This window comes from Bos indicus x Bos taurus, chromosome 8 (assembly GCF_003369695.1).
Source record: "Bos indicus x Bos taurus breed Angus x Brahman F1 hybrid chromosome 8, Bos_hybrid_MaternalHap_v2.0, whole genome shotgun sequence".
Taxonomy (NCBI): domain Eukaryota; kingdom Metazoa; phylum Chordata; class Mammalia; order Artiodactyla; family Bovidae; genus Bos; species Bos indicus x Bos taurus.
In genome coordinates this window covers 70,987,192-71,010,126 of record NC_040083.1, presented here as the reverse complement: position 1 = coordinate 71,010,126, position 22,935 = coordinate 70,987,192, and positions in this window count along the sequence as shown.

Genomic DNA, 22,935 nt, shown 5'->3' with positions numbered 1-22,935 from the left:
AAAAGGCTTTTGTGCCCAGGAGTCCCACACATCCTGCTCGGTATTAATTTTAAAGCTATTTTGTTTGTTATGTAACCTAGAGTAAGTCTGTAAATAAATTAATGTTGTAGGAAGACAGGGTTTTCAGTGTGAGGGGAGGGAGATACAAATATGGAATCAGAGAAGCTGAGGGAAAATTCTGTGATGTTTTATGTGAATTAGATGTTTAAATATGAAGTGTTTGTGTGTGCCGAAATGCCACACCCCACTAATAGGAACCAGAATTCATTGAGAAACACTGACTCCAGGCTTAGACAAGGAAAGAACAAGATGAACCTAACACATCTTGAGCTGAAAAGGGGGCAAGCACTCAAAGACAGATGGATACAGGTCAAAAAGAACACTGTCTTGAGGGGCTCTCTTTGTCCAAGATTGGGGTGGAACAACAAATGTGGTAAATTACAACATTGAAAAAATTCATAAAGTAAAGTTGATTCATGCAAAATAGAGAGGGTGAGCAGGGATAGGATGGGGAAGAGGAGAAGAAAGGAGTAGAGAGAAATAAGAACAAATGGGAAATCTTTTTCTATAGAAAGATGCCTGCTAGTAACTGTAAAATTAGAAAACCTTCCAATGCAATAATTGATTCAGGGAAAGATCATCCATATACATTGAAAACAAAACTTCAAGGTATCACCCCACAAATTACTTATTATTTGGAGGATGTCACAGTCCATGTGTGGGGTTAGAAAAGAATTTTCAGACATGAGGCAGAGAGAGGAGAATAAAGTTTATCAGAGTGGGAGATGCTGTTAGAACAGTGGGCCAGCTCAAAGGAGAGCTGAAAGCTTTTGCAGACTTGCAGCCAATTTTTATAGCCTCAGGACAGAGAAAATTTCTACTGGAATGGTGGCATTACTTGACTGGTTAGGATGCCATAGGATGGATAATAGGGTATTTTACCTAATATGGAGTCAGGGAACTGGCCGGTTTAGAGCCAGAGGCTCATGGCAACAGTTGTATGGGGCTTGATCAGTTCCAGAGATTTTTATCCTGTAACCTTGGTATAGGGCTCACCAGGGGAGAAAGGGGATTTTCTTTTCAATGGAGAAATTTGGTGGTTACCTCCTAATCCAAATGATCAAGCTTGGCATCCCCAGGAGTGGGACAGCTGACACTTTATGCTTCCAGTGCTCTTGCCTTATTTGTCCAACTTGATGCTGCTGCTGCTGCTGCTAAGTCGCTTCAGTCATGTCCGACTCTGTGTGACCCCATAGACAGCAGCTCACCAGGCTCCCCCGTCCCCGGGATTCTCCAGGCAAGAACACTGGAGTGGGTTGCCATTTCCTTCTCCAATGCATGAAAGTGAAAAGTGAAAGTGAAGTTGCTCAGTCGTGTCCAACTCTTGGTGACCCCATGGACTGCAGCCTACCAGGCTCCTCCATCCATGGGATTTTCCAGGCAAGAGTACTGGAGTGAGGTGCCATTGCCTTCTCCAACTTAATGCTAATCACTAGGAAACTTTCAGACCAATTTCAGACCCTTCAAAAACTTCAGTGTCATGGAGAACAGAGAAATATTTGGTGATTTTTTTTTAAATTAGAAGAAACTAAAAATAGATACTGGGGCTTCCCAGGTGGCTCTAGTGGTAAAGAACCCACCTGCCAATGCAGGAAACATAGGAGCTGTGGGCTCGATCCCTGGGTCGGGAAGATCCCATGGAGAAGGGCATGGCAACCCACACCAGTATTTTTGCCTCGAGAATCCCATGGACAGAGGAGCCTAGCAGGCTACAGTCCATGAGGTCGCAAAGAGACATGACTGAAGTGACATTGCAAAAAGACGTATTAGGCAATGCAATGGCAAAAAATTAGAGAAGTCATTGTTGGAACAATTGGGAATATTTGAGTAGGGATTGTTTGTTGGATGATTTTATCAAATTCATGCTAATTTCCTTAGGTGTGTTAATGGTGTGGCTATGTATGAGAATTCTCTTTTTCCTGGAAGATGAAGGCTAAAGTACTGAGGAGGGAAGTGTCATGATGTTTGCAGCCTACCTATGAATCCTTTAAGTGGTTTGGCACATAAGCAGTGTGTTTATATAGAGAAAGCAACATGGAAGTGAACTAGCAAGAGGTTAGCAGCTGAAAAATCTAGGTAATGAGTACATAGTGTTCATTACAGTTCTCAAAACGTTATAGGGTTTTTCTTTTCATTTTCTGTGGATTTTTATTTCTTAAGAAAAACAATAATTTACATTTTTTATAAAAAAGAAACCAAGTTACTGCTTGGGGCTTTCCATGACCTTCATGGACCTTGTCTTCAAAAGGAAGAATTCCTTGGCCACCATATCAATGTGCCCTGGGGGAGGAGCACATTACCCCAAATCCCCCAGTCTAATATCTCCCATGATGCTCTGCTGAGGATGAATTCCCTGAGCTTCTTGCAGAAACCTCCAACCTCTACAAAATGTATGTGCTCGAGTATACACCTATTGCATCCTTGTCAAGCCTCCAATCTTTCACATATACAAGGGCACTGCACAACAAAACCCTATTAATACAGCAACTGGGGTATTGATTTTTCCAGCCAATTAATGTGGAATCCCCCCAAACACACTTTTACAGCATTTCTTCTCCCTTCCTTTGTTCTGATGCAATTTTTTTCTGGATCTACTTTCCTGCCTTGGCAAACTCAGGGTAACTTGGCAAAGTCAGGGTAACTCTGTCCAGGAAAACTGAAGCAATCACAAGCCCTAGGATCATTTATATCAGACACCAGATTGTTTCAGTACCTACAGTGGGTAGGGAATTAATAGCAACTCCTGCAAATGCCCTGGGAATTTATTTCACCATTAATCCCCTTCATCAATTTATCCTTCTTGCCATTTCTATCTTTTCCATTAAATCAGATTATAGCCGTTCCAGTTACCAAGGGATCCAATTTTTCAGTTTCAGATAGTCTGTTTAATAACAGGCTTGTGAGAAAGGTTCTAGAATATGTTTTGTCAGTTCTCTAGTGCTATACAGCCATTTTCTAGAATCAGGAAATATTTATTAGTAAGCTTAGGATTTGAATAACTGAATATTTTAAATACGTATGGGACAATTTAATTAGGTAATGGGATTGAGAAATATTTTATCTTAGATATCTCCTATTATTTTAAAATGATTTGATCAGTGTCCCAATATTTCTGTAAGTGTCCAAGGACCATTATTTCTGAGACTGGATGTATTTTCCTCTTCTAGGTTTATATTGTACTTGGCAGCAAGATGTTGACCTCCAAACTCAACAGAGTCAGTCCATGGCAAAAGGCAAACAGTGTAAGTTTTGTCATCTATATGTTAAGAATGCTTTCCACTGTCCTTCATTGTATGAGGGCTGTTGCATACACTATAACAGCATCTCTCATCTCCAGCCACAAGCTGCTAACAGCACCCTTCACCCTAATCAAAATGGAAACAATGAAAAATGTCTCCAGACATTGCCAAATATTCCCTGGGGGACAAAGTTGCCCTGTGTTAGGAAACACTGCTATCACCCAATAAGAAACTGAATCAGAAACAATGATTAAACCCCAGGGAACTTCCCTGGTGATTCAGTAGTTAAGAATCCACCTTGCAACGCAGAACACACAGGTTCCATCCTTGGTTGGGAAACTAAGATTCCACATGCCGCAGGGCAACTCAGCCCATGTGCTGCAAATACTGAGCTGGATCTGGAGCCCATGTGCCGCAACTAGAGAGTCTGGGCGCCACAAGGAAAGATCCCACATGACCCAACACAGATCCCACGTGCCGCACATAAGACCCTATGAACCAAATTAATCAATTAACTTTTGAAAAAGATTAAACTCCATACTACCTCCAGTTCTGACATGACTGTGCCCATCATTATAGAGAGGCAAGTGGCACCCCAGGTGACTCAGTGGTAAAGAATCTGCCTGCCAATGCGGGAGATGCAAGAGACCCTAGTTCAATCCCTGGGTCGGAAGATCCCTGCAGAAGGAAATATTTCCTTCCTCCTATTTCCTTCTCCAGTATTTCCTTTATCCTCCAGTATTCTTGTCTGGAAAATTCCATGGACAGAGGAGCCTGACAGGCTATAGTCTATAGGGTAGCAAAGAGTCAGACACAACTGAGCATGCACACACACACACACACACACACACATAATAATTATAATTAAATAATTAACAATTTAACTATTAATCTAATTGTTAATAATTAAATTGTTATACCCATTCCAAAAAATATACACAGATATTACATTTTAAAAGATATAGATAGATATATTAATAAGGATGATAGATGATAGCTAGATAATTCAATAGATAAAAAGATAGCTAGATGGATAGATAAATAGACATATATAGATAGATCTATAGATGGATATATAGAGAGATAGAAAGATGGATGGACAGATAGATAGACACAGTGATATTATTTTCACCCACAGTTCTAGAATTTTTCAAAAATATTCTATGACTTTAAGTAACTTGAAAAATGTTTAAAATACTCTGGGATTCAGGCTTTCATAATTCAAATAATACCAAACTTAGGTGCCTGGATCAAACTGCAGAACTTTATTATATACTATATGATATATTCACACACACACACATACACACACACACCTTCTCAGGAACAATATTCTGCACATAGAGCCAAAAAAGCAACCAGGAATTAAGTAAGAAAATAGTAAGAAGTGCTAGGTCACTTCAGTCATGTCCAACTCTTTGTGACCCTTTGGACTGTAGCCCACAGGCTCCTCTGTCCATGGGATTTCCCAGGCAAAAAATACTGGAGTGGGTTGCCATTTCCTATTCCAGGAGATCTTCCCAACCCAGGGATCGAATCCCTGTCTCCTGCATTGCAGGCAGATTCTTTACCGCTGAGCCACTGGGGAAGACCCACAACATAAAGTGTTTGTCAAATATGGGAATGGAGGCAGTACTTTGTATTTCTTCTCGAAACCAACTCAGGCAGAAAGATGGGGCAGAACCAGGAGCCCAGAGGGTAAAGAATATACACAGTTGCACAGAGCCTCTGCCTCCAGCTCTGGTTCTCAGGTCTCACCCCTCTCACAGCACCTGTGAGCATCTGCCCTGAGCCAGAGGCTGGTAAGAAGGAAGCTATGACTTGATCAGGCAATATGTGCACGAACGTCCCATATCAGCATTATGACTTTGACCTTCAATTCTCTGGTTCTTCTCCTATGAAACACCAATAGCTCCTCTTCCTAATTTTAGCTGTGAACCATGATGCAGGCTTCCAGTGCACTTCTAGAAGTTAAGGAATGGTTCTGACACAGAGCTGAGGTCTCCCCCAGCAATTCCACTGTCCCCACAACTATAGCTACTGAGTAGTCCTTGGTGGAGTACGGTTGGGAGGACACAGGTACACCCCCTCCCCTTGCCCCAAATATATCCGTGCTAAATGCCTGAAAGTTAAGTCTTAACTGCTCTTTCTAACACTTCCTCCTAAAATGCTACCCTCTGAGGGAGATTACCAAATAAAATCATTAACACCGCAGAGTAAGTGAGAATATCTGATCCCTGGAGAGATTCCGAGTACCAAAGCACTAGTCATCACTGAAGGAAAGTGCCAAAGACAGAGAGCAAGGGCTGGAGGCAGGGTTGACCTTAAAACAGCCCTGCGTGCAGAACAAGGGAGAAGCAGAGTCTTCACAAGCACAGTCCAGCACCCCATCAGAGTGCTTAGGTCGCTTCCTGAGGATGCAAGTTACTGTTGGGGGAGGGAGGCAGGGAGGAACACTACGGCCTTGAGAAATGAAAGAGTAACATCCCAGACCCACTGCACTGCTCACCTAGCTGCAGGACCTCAGGTAAGTCACTTCACATCTGGGATGAAGTTCTTTTGTCTTTAAATTGAGTATGTATGATTAAGGGGCTTCCCGGTGGCTCAGTGGTAAAGATCCACCTCCAGTGTAGGAGATGCAGGAGACACAGGTTCAATCCCTGGGTCAGGAAGGAAATGGCAACCCACTCCAGTATTCTTGCCTGGGAAATCCCATGGACAGAGGAGCCTGGTGGGCTACAGTCCATGGGGCCCCAAGAGTTGGACACAACTGAGTAAGTAAATCAACAACAATATGTAAGACTATATAAAAATGTAAGGCCCTTCAAGCTTGAATATCTTACAATATTTTCATCCTACCCTCAACACACCAGAGTTATCTCCTCCTTCCTCTCCCCTGCAGAGATGGTAGCATAAACAGTGGGTCATTACATCTGTTTACATGGGGGTTGGTCTCTCTCTTCTAAGCTGTAAGCCGCTTGAAAGGAAGGACTTTGCTATATGTCTTTGCTCGCTTAGCACATCACCTAGCAGAGATTACGTATGCAATCAATGATTGTTGAAAAGACATGTAAACTCTAAGTTTCACTCAACTATATTATTTTTACCTTTTTCACCCTAAATAGCCATGGGCTGCTCTTGCCAAGGCCTGATAGTGTGGGAAACTTCAGAACCAAAAATCCTGCCCTTGCAAAACCTGTTCTGTTGTTTTTTTCTTTTAAAAGAACATATTGCCATTATTTTTTTAAGCCAAGAATTAAATAAAAGCTCTTTCTCAAGTCCCCAACTAGAATTCAGTGTAGAGATAATAAAATCAAGCTGCTAGACGAAAACTCCATCCATGATGAGGGAGGTGGGTTGTAACCTATAATCAACTACCCCATCCCCACTGCTCTCTTGGCCACGCCTATTCCTGTACTTTCTGGCCCAGAGTTCTCATAAGGCTTTTGTGGTTTAGACTGTACCATAAACAATTATTAGAGAAAGCTGTTCTTCAGGTGAATTGCATTTGAGTTCATGCAAAGCTTTGGGCCCTGCGCCAGAGGAAGCCAAGCTGAATGCTATCAACTTTCTTTGGTTCACTCATCAACCATCAGCGTCTGCCATGTAAGCTCATTCTAAACAATCCAGGAAATTGGTACAAGGTCATTTCCCAAGCAAAAGGAAAAGAGCCAGGTAATTGACCAGCAGTGAAGAGGAGCTATAATTAACAATAGCTGAGTCTTCAAGCATGAAGGTTTGGACTTAGTTCAGATAATCATCCTAAGTGTGAAAGACATTCTCGAAACCTTGTGGGGTTCCAAATTTAGACCATTATTTGTCTGAGAACAAGTTGAATGAAACTTCCTTGGATGCAGGCCATAGTTCTCCTGCCAGATTGGGCCCAAAGATAGGCATAAAGGGTAAACTCTACCACGTAGGATGCAATGAATGGATTAAACAAAAAGTTTTAATAATTGATAGAAAGATCTGAAAACATATAATAGAGAGATCTATGTCTTTATTTGTATGGCAAGTGGCCATTCTGGAATATTCCTATTTTATGACAATGAATAAATCTAGCTTTTGCAGCAAAATGAGGAATTTGAATCAAAAAGCTCCACCACAGTAAAAAAAAAAAAAAAAAAAAAGATAGATATGAGAGAAAGAGAGACAGAGATCACTCCATGGCCAACAGGCATTGTCCCCCTGCCTGTCCAGGGGGACAGGACACTGAGTCCTATCAGAGGCAGAAGGAGCAATCAAATGACCTTTGGAGGTCAGCTGAGTTCAAGACACAGTTGTGGACCATGCCTTCCTAACCCAGATGCTGATGCAGCTACTGCAGAGCAGCACCCCCCAAAAGAAGCCATGGAAGCTGCTGTCAAGCCAACACTGGTAGAAATGGTTGCTTACAGTTGTACTTTGTTTTGAACTGAAAGGAAAACTGTAAAATTACTATAACAATCTCTCATATTTTATGATAGACAAAATACTTTCCTATAGGTTATCTTTCTTGACCTAGCCACCCTATAAAGCAAGCTGAGGTTTCTATTGTTTTTTGACTGTTTGTTTTATGGGTATTTCTCATATATGAGACAAAAAAAAAACCCTGAGTCCTAAGAAGAGTAAATGTCTTGAGTAGGATCACATGGCTAGTTAGAGGCATGCATGCATGCTCAGTTGTGTCTGATTCTTTGCCACCCCCTGGATTGTAGCCCGCCAGGCTCATCTGTCTATGGGATTTGCTACGCAAAAATACTGGAGTGGGTTGCCATTTCCTCCTCCAGGAGTTACAGGCAGGTGGGACGAGAACCCAGATCCCCTATCTTGGTCCATTTCTACATCCTTCATGCCTTGCATTGGCATCCAGTGTTCAAAGGGCTCCACAGACTACATTTAGAAGTGTAGCCTGGAAGTCATGGGAGGGTTAGAAGCATGCTTACATATACTTTGTTTGTTTGCTTCTTTTGTTTTTTATATGCCATGAAATCTGATCAAATCATTTCCTTTGCTGTGAAATTTAGACTTCTATTCCAGTGATTTCCTCAGGAATATAGTACATACAATGACAAGGCATTACAAGTATGTGGAAAGATAGATACTTTGCTTTCAGATTCAAATTCAAAAGCAGCTCATGTCTAATGAGCATCATCTATGTATCAGGTATTACTAGGTATCTTTTGTTATTTGATACCTGCAATGAACTTAAAATAGATATATTATTTCCCTCATTTAACAGAGGAAGAAACTAAGATGCAATGGGAAAGTAGTTTGCTCAGGACAGCAAACTACCAATCACTTTGTGTTGTTAAATACTGGGGTGAAATGAATGGAATCTGTAATATGTTCTGTGGAAACAGAGATGAAGGGACTACCCTGGAGGTCTAGTAGCTGGGACTTCACTTTTCAATGCAGGGAATGCTGGTTCCATCTCTGGTAGGACAGCTGAGATCCCACATGCTTCGTGGCCAAAAAACCCATAAAACAGAAGCAGTATTGTAACAAATTCAATAATGACTATAAAAATGGCCCCCATCAATAAAAAATTTTTTTTACTAATAAAAAAGAAAGAAATAGAGATGAAGTCATTTCCACATAGAGTGGTTCAGCAAGCGCATGTTCAGTTCCAAAGCACTACAGAGGCATCTCCTAAGAGCTTGAAAATAGATGGCATGAAGATCATGTCTCCAGTCTCTGACCCCCGATCCTGCCCCACTGTAGGAAGGAGTGGCATGCCCAGGCTGCCATTTCGGATGTTTTGTGTGTGTGCAAAAGAGGATAAAGTGGCTAGTGATACAGAGCTCAGGAAGCCAAGATTCCACACTGCTTTACACAGAACACAGCCAGGAGGAAGAGACCCAGGACAAATGGAGGAGATAGTATGAGCATCACTAGCCATTGTGGGTTAGGTTTGGGGAAGAAGTTTTGTGAAATTTTGAAAGAGTGAGACTTGAGATTGAAGACTTTGCTTTGTGAGACAGTGCAAAAAGCAAGCAAGAAAGAAACGCCTAGTGCCCTATGAGGTCGTATAGCCTGTTGGTGCCAAGTCCCACTGCCAGGGTTCATATCCTGCCTCCCCCACTTACACCGAAGGAAATTAGGAGCAAGTTTTCAACTTCACTTATCCTTGGATTGTGTGTGCATCCTAAGTCACTTTGGTTGTGTCCAATTCTTTGTGACTCCATGGACTGTAGACCACCAGGCTCCTCTGTCCACGTAATTCTCCAGGCAAAAATATTGGAGTGAGTTGCCATGCCCTGCTCCAGGGGATCTTCCCAACCCAGAGATCAAACCTGCATCTCATGCCTCCCGCATTGGCAGGCAATTTCTTTGCCACCTGGGAATTGTGGTGTTGGAGAAGACTCTTGAGAGTCCCTTGGACTTCAAAGAGATCAAACCAGTCAATCCTAAAGGAAATCAGTCCTGAATATTCATTGGCAGGACTAATGCTGGAGCTGAAACTCCAATACTTCAGCCACGTGATGCGAAGAACTGACTCATTTGAAAAGACCCTGATGCTTGGAAAGATTGAAAGCAGGAGGAGAAGGGGACAACAGAGGATGAGATGGTTGGATGGCATCACCGACTCAATGGACATAAGTTTGAGTAAACTCCGGGAGTTGGTTGATGGACAGGGAGGCCTTGTGTGCTGCTGTCCAAGGGGTCGCAAAGAGTCAGAGATAACTGAGCGACTGAACTGAACTGAAATTAGAAATACGAATAAAAAGAGTCACAGTGAAAATTAAATGACTAATTTGTACAAAGAATTTGATGGTCAAGCACTTAAATTGGTGTGGGAAATACATCGGCATCCCCCTTTGAGAGCTGTTTGAGAGGATTTATCAATTACTGAAATTACATTTCACCATTATGATGTTGCCTGTTGATCTGTCATGAATAGCCTTTATTATGTTGAGATATGTTTCCTCCACACCCACTTTGATGAGAGTTTTTATCATAAATGGATGTTGAATTTTGTCAAATGCTTTTTCTGTGTCTATTGGGATGATCATGTGATTTTTCCTTTCCTTTTGTTAATGCAGTGTATCACACTGATTGAATTGCAAATATTAAACCATCCTTGCATCCCTGGAATAAATACTCCTTGATCATGGCATATGATCCTGTTTATATACCGTTGGCTTCAGTTCATTAATACTTTGTTAAGTACTTTTGCATCTATATTAATTCATTAAAGATATTGGCCTGTAATTTTCTTTTTTTTGTAGTATCTTTTTTTTTGGTTTTGGTATCAGGGTAACAGCAGTCTTGGAGAGTGAATTTGGGAGTGTTTCATCCCTTCAGTTTTTCGGATTAGTTTGTGAAAGATAAGTATTATATCTCTTTATGTGTTGGTGGGAATGTAAATTTGTGCAGCCACTATGGAAAACAGTATGGAAGTTCCTCAAAAAAACTAAAAATAGAACTACCACAGTAGTGGCAGTTTAGTCATTAATTCATGACCACCTCTTGAGACCCCATTGACTGTAGCCTGACAGGCTTCTCTGTCCATGGGATTTCCCAAGCAAGAATACTGGAATGGGCTGCCATTTTTTCTCCAGGGGATCTTCCCAACCCAGGAGTTGAACCCAGGTCTCCTGCATTGCAGGCAGATTCTTTACCAACTGAGCTACCAGGGAATCCCCATATGACCCAGCAATTTCACTCCTGTTGTAAAAAAATGAAAACATTAATTCAAAAAGATACATGCACCACAATATTCATAGCAGCACTATTTACAATAGCCAAGACATGGAAGAAACCCAAGTGCCCATCAACAGACAAATGAATCAAGTTTTTACATACATAAATATTATGTTTAGTTATATTTAATGAAATAAGTCACACAGAGACTAGAGAATATTGTGCTTAGTGAAATAAGTCAGATAATGAAAGACAAAAACTGTATGATATCACATGTGGAATCTACAAAATAAAACAAACAAATCTAGATAGTAAAGAAGAAATAGACCTGCAGATACAGAAAACAAATCAGTGGTTACTAGTAGGAAGAGGGAAAGGGAGAAGGACAAGTTAGGGGTACAGGGATTAAGAGATACAAACTAGTATGTTAAAATTGATAAGCAATAAGGATATATTGTATAGCACAAGAAATTATAGCCATTGTCTTCTAATAGCTTTGAATGGAGTATAATCTGTAAAACTACCAAATCACTATACTGTACACTTGAAACTAATATAATATTATAAATCAAATATACTTCAATAAAAAATAAACTATACTGTATTTTAATGCTTTCCGTGATTGGGGACTTGTATTTTCTCAAAATATGTAATGTAAATAGGATCAGAGAGGAGTTACAGGTTTTATATGTTTTGGCCACACTACCTGGCATATGGGATCTTAGTTCCCCAACCAGGGATCTAACCTGCAGCCCCAGCACTGGAAGCTCAGAGGACCAACTCTTGGGAAATCCCAAGAGTTGCTATTTTTAATAGGATGATCCGGGCATGACAAAATCAAACAAAGATGTAAAGGAAATGAAGGCGAGAGTATGACAATAACTCCGGGGTGAAGGACCTCCAAGCAGATGGAACATCAAATTCAATGGTCCTTAGACATGTTCAAGGAATAGCAAGAAGTCATTCCTGGCAGAGAAGTGAGCAAGGGGAAGAAGAGTAGGAGGTGAGTTGAATAATGGCCAAGCACAGGATCAAGGAACATTTTTAAGCTGTGGACAGATTGCAAATATCTTTGTAAGTGCAATGGGAAGACAGATGCTACAGTTTTGAGCAAGAGGGTGGCACTTATTTTACATTTTTAATTCCTCACTCTGGCATCTGCACACATGAAAGATGACTGGGTAGGCAAAGTGGAAACAGGAGTACCACGTGGAAGACTTTTAAGTCTTAGGTTAGAAATATAGGAGTTCGGACCACAGAGTAGCCATGGAAGTGGAGAGGCACATTCAAGAAAACAGAAGCTGGCTTCCCTCATGGCTCAGCGGTAAAGAACCTGCCTGCTAATGTAGGAGACATGGATTCAGGGGATCTTCCCTATACCCAGGGATAGGGAAGATTCCCTGGAGAAAGAACTGGCAACCCACTCCTGTATTCTTGCCTGGGAAATCCAATGGACAGAGGAGACTGGCAGGCTACAGTCCATGGGGACACAAAGAATCAGACACAACTTAGCAAATAAACAAAACAGAATTTGCTGATGGATTGGATATGGTGCATACATGAAAACTGAGATAAAGGATGGTGCCAGAGACTTGAGCCTGAGAAATTAATTGGGTACTACTACCTTTGTGATGTATAAAATAATCCCCCTATGCTGAGCATTTGTATTATTTCCAGAACATTTGGTATTTTCGGGCAACAAATGCCTTTATCCATTTATTTTTATTTTCATTTTTTTTTCATTTACTTTTAAAAACTAGTAACTATTTCTGAGAAATAGCTTCCTAGAACTAGCTTTTTGATCAACAGGTAAGCATATTTTCTATTTTTAAGAAAGAATGCCAATTACTTTCTAAAGAGTTATAATTATCTATAACCCCAACAATTATGTGTGAATCTCCCACTTTCCTGTTAGTAAAGGACATTTTAATTATTTAAATGCCTTTCCCTTTGTCAGTCTGATGGGTAAAATATAGTATTTCAATATGGTTTAATTTTTTCCTAACTCCTAATAAAAGTATGTCTCTTTCTGCATGTGTGTGTGTGTGCTCAGTTGCTCAGTCGTGTCCAACTCTTTGTGACTCCATGGACTATAGCCGACCAGGCTCCTCTGTCCATTGGGTTTTCCAGGCAATACTGGTATGGGTTGCCATTTCCTTCTTCAGAGGATCTTCCTGACCCAGGGATCAAACCCACATCTCCTGCATTAATAGGCAGATACTTTACCACTGGGCCACCTGGGAAACCCTATTTTTGCATATTACTGACAAATTGTATCTCCTTTTCTTTCACTCACTCTTAAGCTCTACCCATATTAGGTGACTTTTCTTCTTAATGACTAAGAGTTCTTATCATACAAAGAATGATAACCTTTCTCTTCATTTACCATTTTACTCTGAACCTTATTTATATTTTGTGCCATAATAAATTTTTAGGGTTTATGTAATCAAATCTGTCCATTTTTTAATGGTTTCAAAAAATGGGTTTCCTTTAGTATTTTAAAGAATATAATAGAGCTATACAAATCATGACCTTTTAAAGAAGTAATTCTTTAAACTTTTTTTTTAATTATCTTATGCCTACTGTTCGATTGTGGTTGTGTACTTCAAGAGTCAACTTGGTGATTCATAGGTATAAGAAAATCATTCATTTATGCAAATTTTTCAGAATTACCAAAACCAAATTTTCCATAATATTTCTTTTACTCTTTAAATCACCTCTTTCTCTAGGGGATATTATTTTTTCTTATTTCTCATATTAAATGGTTATATTTTCATGACATTGGTAATCTAAATTAGCCAGAGTGTGTTTTATCTTACTAATAGAAATATCTATTAGATTTATTAATCCAAATATCTATTAGATTTATTAACCTCTTATATTTAGGCATTCTAATTTAATAACGTTAACTTTCAAATTTTTCATCTTGCTTTCATCACGTGTATATTTTCTAAATTCATGCATTTTCAGTTTCATTCTTCTCCATTTGTATTATTTATTTCTGAAAGCATTGAATACAGTGACATTTCCCTTGAGATTAACATTGGCATAAGTTCCATATGTAGTATTCTCATCGTTGGTTCATTCCTAAGTAGTATATTATTGCAGTTCTGATTTCTCTATTAATCCAAGATTTATTTAAGGTCATTTTTTAATTGAAAACTTTCATTGTTAATTTTAGTGTATACTTCCTTATGGTTCACAAAACTCCTTCTCTGGTTAAGTCTGGGAGAAAGCACATTAAGTTCAGTTCAGTCGCTTATTAGAAGAAACTAAATATATGAGCAGCTGTGGGTAAGGCACATTGAAAAAAAATACTGATCCACTTCTTACACTCTTGTATCCCTGTAAGCAACTGTTGCCAGGTGCACAGCTGCAAGGGCACAGGAAAGCCTGTTGAGGTGCTCTTTGAAAAGATAATTTGAGAAACTCAGAAACCTTCATCTGTTCATTCTTAAATTATGCACATGGGTTTGGTTGGCTGTCTCCTCTTTCGGATCATGCAGGTGAGGAAATTGAGCCTGCACCCTAAGCTCTAGTGACCCCTTTTCAGGTTTGCAAGATCCACTGCCAGTCAGGCACCACAGCTGTCAGTGGAAGAGGAGGTGGTAGTATTTACAGCAAATGAGTTTCTTAGGACACAAGCAAGATTAAGATTCCCCTGGGACTTCCCTGATGGTCCAGTGGTTAAGAATCCACCTTGCAAGGCAGGGGACATGGGTTCAATCCCTGGTTGGGGAACCAAGATCCCACATGCTGAGGAGCAACTTAGCCAGCTTGCAGCAACTACTGTGCCCATGTGTCTGCACCACAAGTCGAGTCTGTGCACCCAAGACCCACATGATGCAACTAAGACTCAACACAGCCAAATAAATAAATGAATGAATGAATAAATAAAAGAAATAGTAAATTGTTGCATAAATATAGAAGACTTTAAAAAAAAGGACTAAAATTCCACAAATGTCTTATAGCCAGTGGTAGCAACACCTGTATATATTGAGATAGAGGGCAAGAAGGAGGAAGGCAAGGGTTCAAGTGCTTAAAGTCTGCTTAATGACCAGGCATCATGGGAACTTATGTAGACTCCTGGAGGAGGTGACCCAAAGTGGTATTAACAGTGTCCTCTTGAAATTTTGCCATATCCCTTTCTACAGAAACAAAAAATCCTAGAAGAGTCAATACATGACTTTGTGCCCAGCTCAATATGAGTATAAGCTAGCAGGCAACTGAGAGCCTTCTGCCTCTTGCATTCTAAACTTAAACTACTTGAATTCCTACACCCCATACATCAGATGTCAGTTTCCAAGGTCTGGAGGAGTCCAGTTTCCTATCCCTATTCCTCCACAGATTTTTGTGAGATCACCGAGCTACAAATTTGTGAGAACTGCCTTCCTATCTACCTACAGGTGGAACCAGCCTTTCACCAGGGTCAACAGGAGGGTCAGTCACTCCAAGCTTCTACAATTTTGGGATCTGGGTAGAGGTCATCACATCAAGGACACAGCATTCTTCCAACACGCTCATCCTGTCTACTGAGTTTCTCTCCTCTCTCTCTCTCTCTCTCTCTCTCTCTCTCTCTCTCTCTCTCTCTCTTTCTGTCTATTCTTCACCTCCTCCCTCCTGAATTTCCCCCATTCTCCACCAAAGTATTTTCCCCCTTGTAATGCAAAGTATCTTTCTCCTTCAGAAACCTCAGCACCAACAGCTCATTGAGGCCCTGGAGGCTCAGTTCCTACCCTACATGAACTAAGAAGGCATTTTCCTCCTAAGGGAAGGAGCTCAGACATTCTCAGAGGACTTCTAATAGCTGCTGCTAAGACAAACATCTTCCAATTAAAGGAAGAAAATCAAGTTCAAGCAGCAGGAATCAGGCCACTCTGTATTGACTCCTACTAGACTCAAGATGCTTTGAGAAGGCTCGAGCAGTACAGGCATGCCTGCCCTTGAGATGCATTCTGTCCCTTGAGATGCTCACTTCCTGCTGTGAGCTTCAGGATGAGAAAGTATGACTGTAAATGCACCATGGATACCAATCTGAGGTCCAGGTCAGAGACCCAAGTCAAGTGGCATCCAATTATTCTCAATTCAGCATGCATTCCTCCACGCATTGGTAAAGAGACGATATTATTCTCCCAAATGAATCATCACCATCCTTCAAAACAAAATGGAAGCAAGCTTGGCAGTGAAAGGATAAGAGGCATCAGAGCTGAAAAGCAATAACAAAAGACCAAAAGGAATGATAGTGAAGGGTCCTTGATAAAGTAGACCCAGCCTCCCTGGAAAAGAATCAATTGTCAGAATTAAATGATCCTATGGGAGACTGAAAGGTCTTCTCAGGTGTCTCAGTGGTAAAGAATGCACCCGCCAATGCAAGAGGCGTAGGTTTGATCTCTGGGTTGGGAAGATTCCCTGGAGGAGGAATTGGTAACCCACTCCAGTGTTCTTGCCTGGAGAATCCTATGGACAGAGGAGCCTGGTGGGGTACAGTCACAGGGTTGCAAAACAGCAGGACACAACTGAGTGAATGAACACCACCACCACCATCAACAGACATGCAAGACATCCCAATAACAACTGCAATGAGAACCATCTCCCTGTTGCTATGTTTGTTATTCAGAGCAAAAAGGGAAAGACACACATCCTCTAGTGCAGTGGTCCCCAACCTCCTGGATCTAATGCCTGATGATCTGAGGTGGAACTGATGTAATAATAATAGAAATAAAGTGCACAGTAAATGTAATTCATTTGAACTCATCCTGAAACCATCTCCGTTCTCAGTCTGTAGAAATATCGTCTTCCATGAAATCGATCTCTGGTATCAAAATGGTTAGGGACCGCTGTTCCAGTGCATTAAGATGAAATATAAGCACACTGGACTGGGAGTTAGGAAAACTGAGTTTGCATGTTCTTTTTCCATCAATGTGAAGTGTGGTCTGGAGCAGGGTGGACAGAGGAGCCTAGTGGGCTACAGTCGGGGTCCCAGAGTCGGACACGACTTAGTGACTAAACAACAATTGAAGCAGAATACATATGACACGTCACCTCTCCAGGCCAGTGACTTCACCAAAAGGAGCCTGGGTGATATGCTGGATGATTTCCAATTCCTTTGCCCACCGTGGGCTTCCCTGGTGGCTCAAATGGTAAAGAATCTGCCTGCAATGCAGGAGATCTGGGTTCAATTCCTGGATTGGGAAGATCCCCTGGAGAAGGAAATGGCAACCCACTCTAGTACTCTTGCCTGGAGAATTCCATAGACTGAAGAGCCTGGTAGGCTACAGTCCATGGGATCACAAAGAGTCAGACATGAATGAGCGACTAACTTTCTTTGCCCACCACAAGCACCCAGAGTTTCAGCGGAATGCTTTGGGCTCTGCAGACAGGAATACTGCCGCTGAGCATGTGCCCAGAGAGAGGACCTCACAGAACATAGGTCTCCTGTATTTTTTCCACCTGACCACATCCTAATCAGCAGGGTAGTGCCATTATCAGGCTGCCCATCAGATAGAACATTCCACCTCACAGGTGGATGCATTTCACTGAGTTGCCAATAAACTGAAAAGAAATCCCTGCTTCTAGGATCAGATAGTCTGAAATAGCAGAAGTATTAACAGACTTAATTTTTGATGCAGCTCCCCTACGGAACAAAAAGCAAGTGAGAATCCCCTTTGCACATTCAACAAAGAGTCCCAAGTTTTGTATTTAAACTCCAGGATCCTCTGTGGCTTGATACCTGTAATTAAATCAAGGTTTTTTTCCCCCTACCGGACTCAATTATCATTCACTCAGTAATGGCAATAATCATACTAATAATAAGTTCTTACGTCAGTACTTTTCAGCTTTTCAAATGGCTTTGACATGCTTTATCTCATTTGAGCTTAATAATAACCAAGCAGCATAAGTAGGGTAAGTATTATTATCTCCATTAATACTAATAATAGCTAACATTACGTAGTCTTTTGCATCGACAAAATGTTTTCATACATTTTTTCCCATTGCATCAGAGGTGGATTTCCTGGACACCAGGGCTGTGTTTAGTTCATCTCTTTACCCTGCAGTGGTCAGCATAGGTCCAGACACAGAGAAGTCACTCAATGCATGTTTGTGACATTTTAAATTATTTTCATCTCCATGAAAATGGTTTTCACCTACCATTTCAACTCCATGGTAGGTAGATTTTTTTTACATACCTTTTTCGTTACACCACATAGCATGTGGGATCTTAGTCCTCCAACCAAGGATTGAACCCATGCCCCTTGCACTGGAAGCTCAGAATCATAACCACTGCACCACCAGGGAAGTGCTGGTAGGCAGATATTTTTATCCCTAAGTTTAAAATAGGGAAATTGAGGCTCAGAGATTTTCTTCAGTAACATGTGCAAAATCACACAGGACTCTCCAGACCAAGAAAACAAAAGTTTCTAAATCAGTCCAAAATGTAGTGCTCTTTCCTCCATGCCAGTGCTTGTCAAACTTTAATATGTAAATAGACCATCTGGAAATCTTGTTAAAATGTAGATTGTATTCAGTAGGTCTGGGGCAGGGCATGAGATTCTAAATTTCTAACTAGCTTCCAGGTGATGTGGGGGCTGCTGGTTTGAGAACTATTTTCTTGCATTCATTTTCAAAATTTTTCTTCCCCCTACCCAGCCACTCTGCAGGTTTATTGAAATGTAACTGACACGTTGTTGTTGTTTAGTTGCTAAGTCCTGTCAGACTTGCCCGCCAGGCTCCTCTGTCCATAGGATTTCCCAGGCAAGAATACTGGAGTGGGTTGCCATTCCCTTCTCCAGGGGATCTTCCTGACCCAGGGATTGAACTTGCATCTCCTGCCTGGCAGGCAGATTCCTTACCACTGAGCCACCTGGGACACGTAACATTGTGTAAATTTCAGGTATAAAATATGATGATTTGATATAGGTATATATCGTGAAATGACTATCACAATAAGATTAGTTCTAAGATAAATAAGTTGTGGTACTCTAATATACAGCATACCATACCACACACTTGAAAGTTGCTAACAGGACCACCTTTTGTGAAGCAAGTGGACACAGAAGGTCAAGAGCAATTAAGTGACTTTCCCAAGGTCATCCCCTGAGTTAAAAGTAGAAATAGAATTAGCAGCTATTCACTGATTCCCATTCAACCCTAGACCTGTTCTAAACGTGTACCCTCATGATTCAATCAAACTGGACTCAAAGAGTAATTTCCCATTAATTGTCATTCCATACATAGTTGGCAAAAGTTTTTGAACTTCTAACACTTAAAATATTGAGTCTTGGGACTTCTCCAGTGGCTCAGTGGTAAATAATCCACCTGCCAATGCAGGAGACACAAGTTCAATCTCTGGTCTGGGAAGATCCAACATGCCATGGGGCAGCTAAGCCCATGTGCCACAGCTACTAAGCTGGTGCTCTAGAGTTTAAGAGTTACAGCTACTAAGCCCGCGCACCCTAGAGCCTGTGGGCTGCAACAAGAGAAACCTCTGCAATGAGTAGCCTATGCACTGCAACTACAGAGTAGCCCCCACTTGCTGCAACTAGAGAAAATCCTGCACAGCAATGAAGACCCAGCACAGGCAAAGATAAGTAATGCATAAATAAATAAAATTAAATATTTTAAAAATATTAAGCCTTAGAGTCAAAAGAACATTGTATTGTTGTTTAAGAAGCACACACCAAGAAGCATAACTAGGGTGAAAACTGCACATCAGAAAATCTGGTTGGGTTCCTATTATGCCAGTTTTATGGGTTCCCTTCTGTCAGAACTAGGATCCCACAGGCCATACTGCCAGAAAAAAAAAAAAATCTATTTGGGACTTCCTTGGTGGTCCAGTGGCTAAGACCTGGTCCATTAGGCAGATTCTTGCCACCAAGAGATTGTCAGAGAATGAATGGAAGTGAAAGTATTAGTTGATCAGTCATGTCCAACTCTTTCAGACCCCATGAACTGCAGCCCACCAGGCTCCTCTGTCCATAGGATTTCCCAGGCAAGAATACTGGAGTGGGTTGCCGTTTGCTTCTCCAGGAGATCTTTCTAACCCAGGAATTGAACCCAGGTCTTCTGCTTGTCAGAGAATCGCCTACTGGAAGACATGGACAGAGCAAAACCTGACCCTGGGGCAGGCCATACTTAAGTCCCAGAAATCCTGATCCTGCCCAACTGGAAACACAAGACAGGAATTAGTAACCAGGCACCAGAGAGGGCCACACGAGCTGGCTGTATAACCTCTCTCTGAACTTTACGTCTTTATCAATTATGCTGGCCAGTCACCAGATCTTAAGCAGAGCTGAAGTATGTGCAGAGAGACCAGGTATATTAGTTAGGGTTCTGCAGAGACACAGAACCAATGGGTGTATATACAGAGAGATTTATTATAAGGAATTGGCTCATCCCATTGTGGATGCCGGTAAGTCCCAGTAACCGCAGGGTGAGTTGACAAGCTGGAGACCCAGGAGAGCAAATGGGTTAGTTCTAATCTGACTTGGAAGGCCTAAGAATAAGGGCTGATGGTGAAGTTTCAGTCTGAAAGCCAGCAGGTTCAGGACCCAGGAGAGTTGATGTTTCAGTCAAGTCCAAAGGCAAGAAAAAGCCTATATCCCAGTTTGAAAGCAGTCAGGCAGACAGAATTCCTCTTACTCAGGAAAGGGTTAGCCTTTTTTGTGTGATGCCAACCTTCAACCTTTGCTTCTCAGCCTTTTGGCTAAGTTCAAGTGTAGTATGAGGGCTTCCTGGGTGGCTCAGTGATGAAGAATCCGCCTGCCAATGCAGGAGACACAGATTTGATCCCTGGGTCAGGAAGATACCCTCGAATAGGAAATGGCAACTCACTCCAGTATTCTTGCCTGGGAAATTCCATGAACAGAAGAGCCTGGCAGGCTACAGTCCATGGGGTCACAAAGAGTCAGACATGACTGAGTGACTGAGCCCAGTCAGTCAGTTCAGTCACTTAGTTGTGTCCGACTCTTAGCAACCCATGGACCACAGCACGCCAGGCCTCCCTGTCCATCACCAACTCCTGGAGTTCACTCAAACTCATGTCCATCAAGTCGGTGATGCCATTCAGCCATCTCATCCTCTGTCGTCCCCTTCTCCTCCTGCCCCCAATCCCTCCCAGCATCAGGGTCTTTTCCAATGAGTCAACTCTTTGCATAAGGTGGCCAAAGTACTGGAGTTTCAGCTTTAGCATCATTCCTTCCAAACAACACCCAGGACTGATCTCCTTTAGGATGGACTGGTTGGATCTCCTTGCAGTCCAAGGGACTCTCAAGAGTCTTCTCCAACAGCACAGTTCAAAAGCATCAATTCTTCGGTGCTCAGTTTTCTTTATAGTCCAACTCTCACATCTATACTGAGCCCAACCTTCAACTAATTGGATGAGGCCCATCCACATTAGGGAGAGAAATCTGCTTTACTTAGACCATCAATTTAAATGTTTTGTTTGCTTGTTTGTATATCTGGTTCCACTGGGTCTTAGTTGTGGCATGTAGGATCTGGTTCCCTGACCAGGGATCAGACCTGGACCCGCTGAATTGAGAGCACAGAGTCTTAGCCACTGGACCACAAAGGAAGTCCCAAACAGATTTTTTTTTGGCTGTGTGGCCTGTGGGATCCTAGTTCTCCAACCAGGGATTGAACCCAAGCCCCCTGCAGTAGAAGAACAGAGTTTTAACCACTGGAACACCAGGAAATTTCCAATTTAAATGTTGTATATTCAGTCACTCAGTTGTGTCCAATTCTTTGCAACCTCATGGACTGTAGCCCTCAAGCCTTCTTTGTCTGTGGAATTTTGTAGGCAAGAATGCTGGAATGGGTTTCCATTTCCTATTCCAGGGAATCTTTCTGAGCCAGGAATTGAACTCGTGTGTCTTGCATCTTGTGCACTGGCAGGCAAGTTCCTTACCACCGTAAAGTATTTTGCCACCTGGAAAGCCAATTTAAATGTTAACCTTACATAAAAACACCCTCACAGGAAAACCCAGAATAATGTGTTAACAAATATCTATGCACCTCATGGCCCAGTGAAGTTGACACATAAAAGACACATGAAATTAACTATCACACCAGAGCACTAACCACATCCATATGTTGTCCAGTTTCAGAGACCAAAATCCAAAACATGCTGACACCTGCCACTATGCTATTTCTGCTTTATACGATCCCCTCCTATACAACAAAGGTTGGTACAGTCAAAGCTATGGTTTTCCCAGTGGTCATGTCCAGATGTTGGACATGTTGGACCATAAAGAAGGCTGAGAACCGAAGAATTGATGCTTTCGATTTGTGGTGCTAGAGAAGACTCTTGAGAGTCCCTTGGATGCCAGGAGATTAAATCAATCAATCATAAAGGAAATCAACCCTGAATATTCACTGGAAGGATTGATGTTAACAGTGAAGTTCCAGTGCTTTGGCTTCCTGATGTGAAGAGCTGACTGATTGGAAAAGACCCTGATGCTGGGAAAGACAGAGGTCAGGAGGAGAGGGCAGGAGGAGAAGGGAGCAACAGAAGATGAGATGGTTGGATAGCATCACTGACTCAACAACCATGAATTTGAGCAAACTCCAAGAGATAGTGAAGAACAGGGAAGCCTGGTGTGCTGCAGTTCATGCTGCAGTTCAGAGTCAGACAGAACTTAGCAACGAGACAACAACAACTTCCTGAAGAAATTTTCTTAGCATAACTATCTAGCTACAGTCTGTGGACCTGCTAGTTACCACACTGAGGCATATTCAGGAGATACTGGCTCTGAGTGGCCACTAGACAACAGGAAGTGGGGTAGAATGGCACTCCTCCAAGACAGGGTAGCTAACTTCAGTGTTGGGTCTTTTCTTTGGTGATACAGGGCATGTGTATAAAGAGCTTCTTTCAGATCCACTGTTTTCCATAAACACTAGCCCTTCATCCCTAAATTCAACTCCTTCCTCTTCCTATAGCCCAGAAAAAGAGGGACAGTTTCTCAAAAATAAATGGGCTCAGGAGTAGTGTAGCAACTTCTGATGGGAAAGGAAC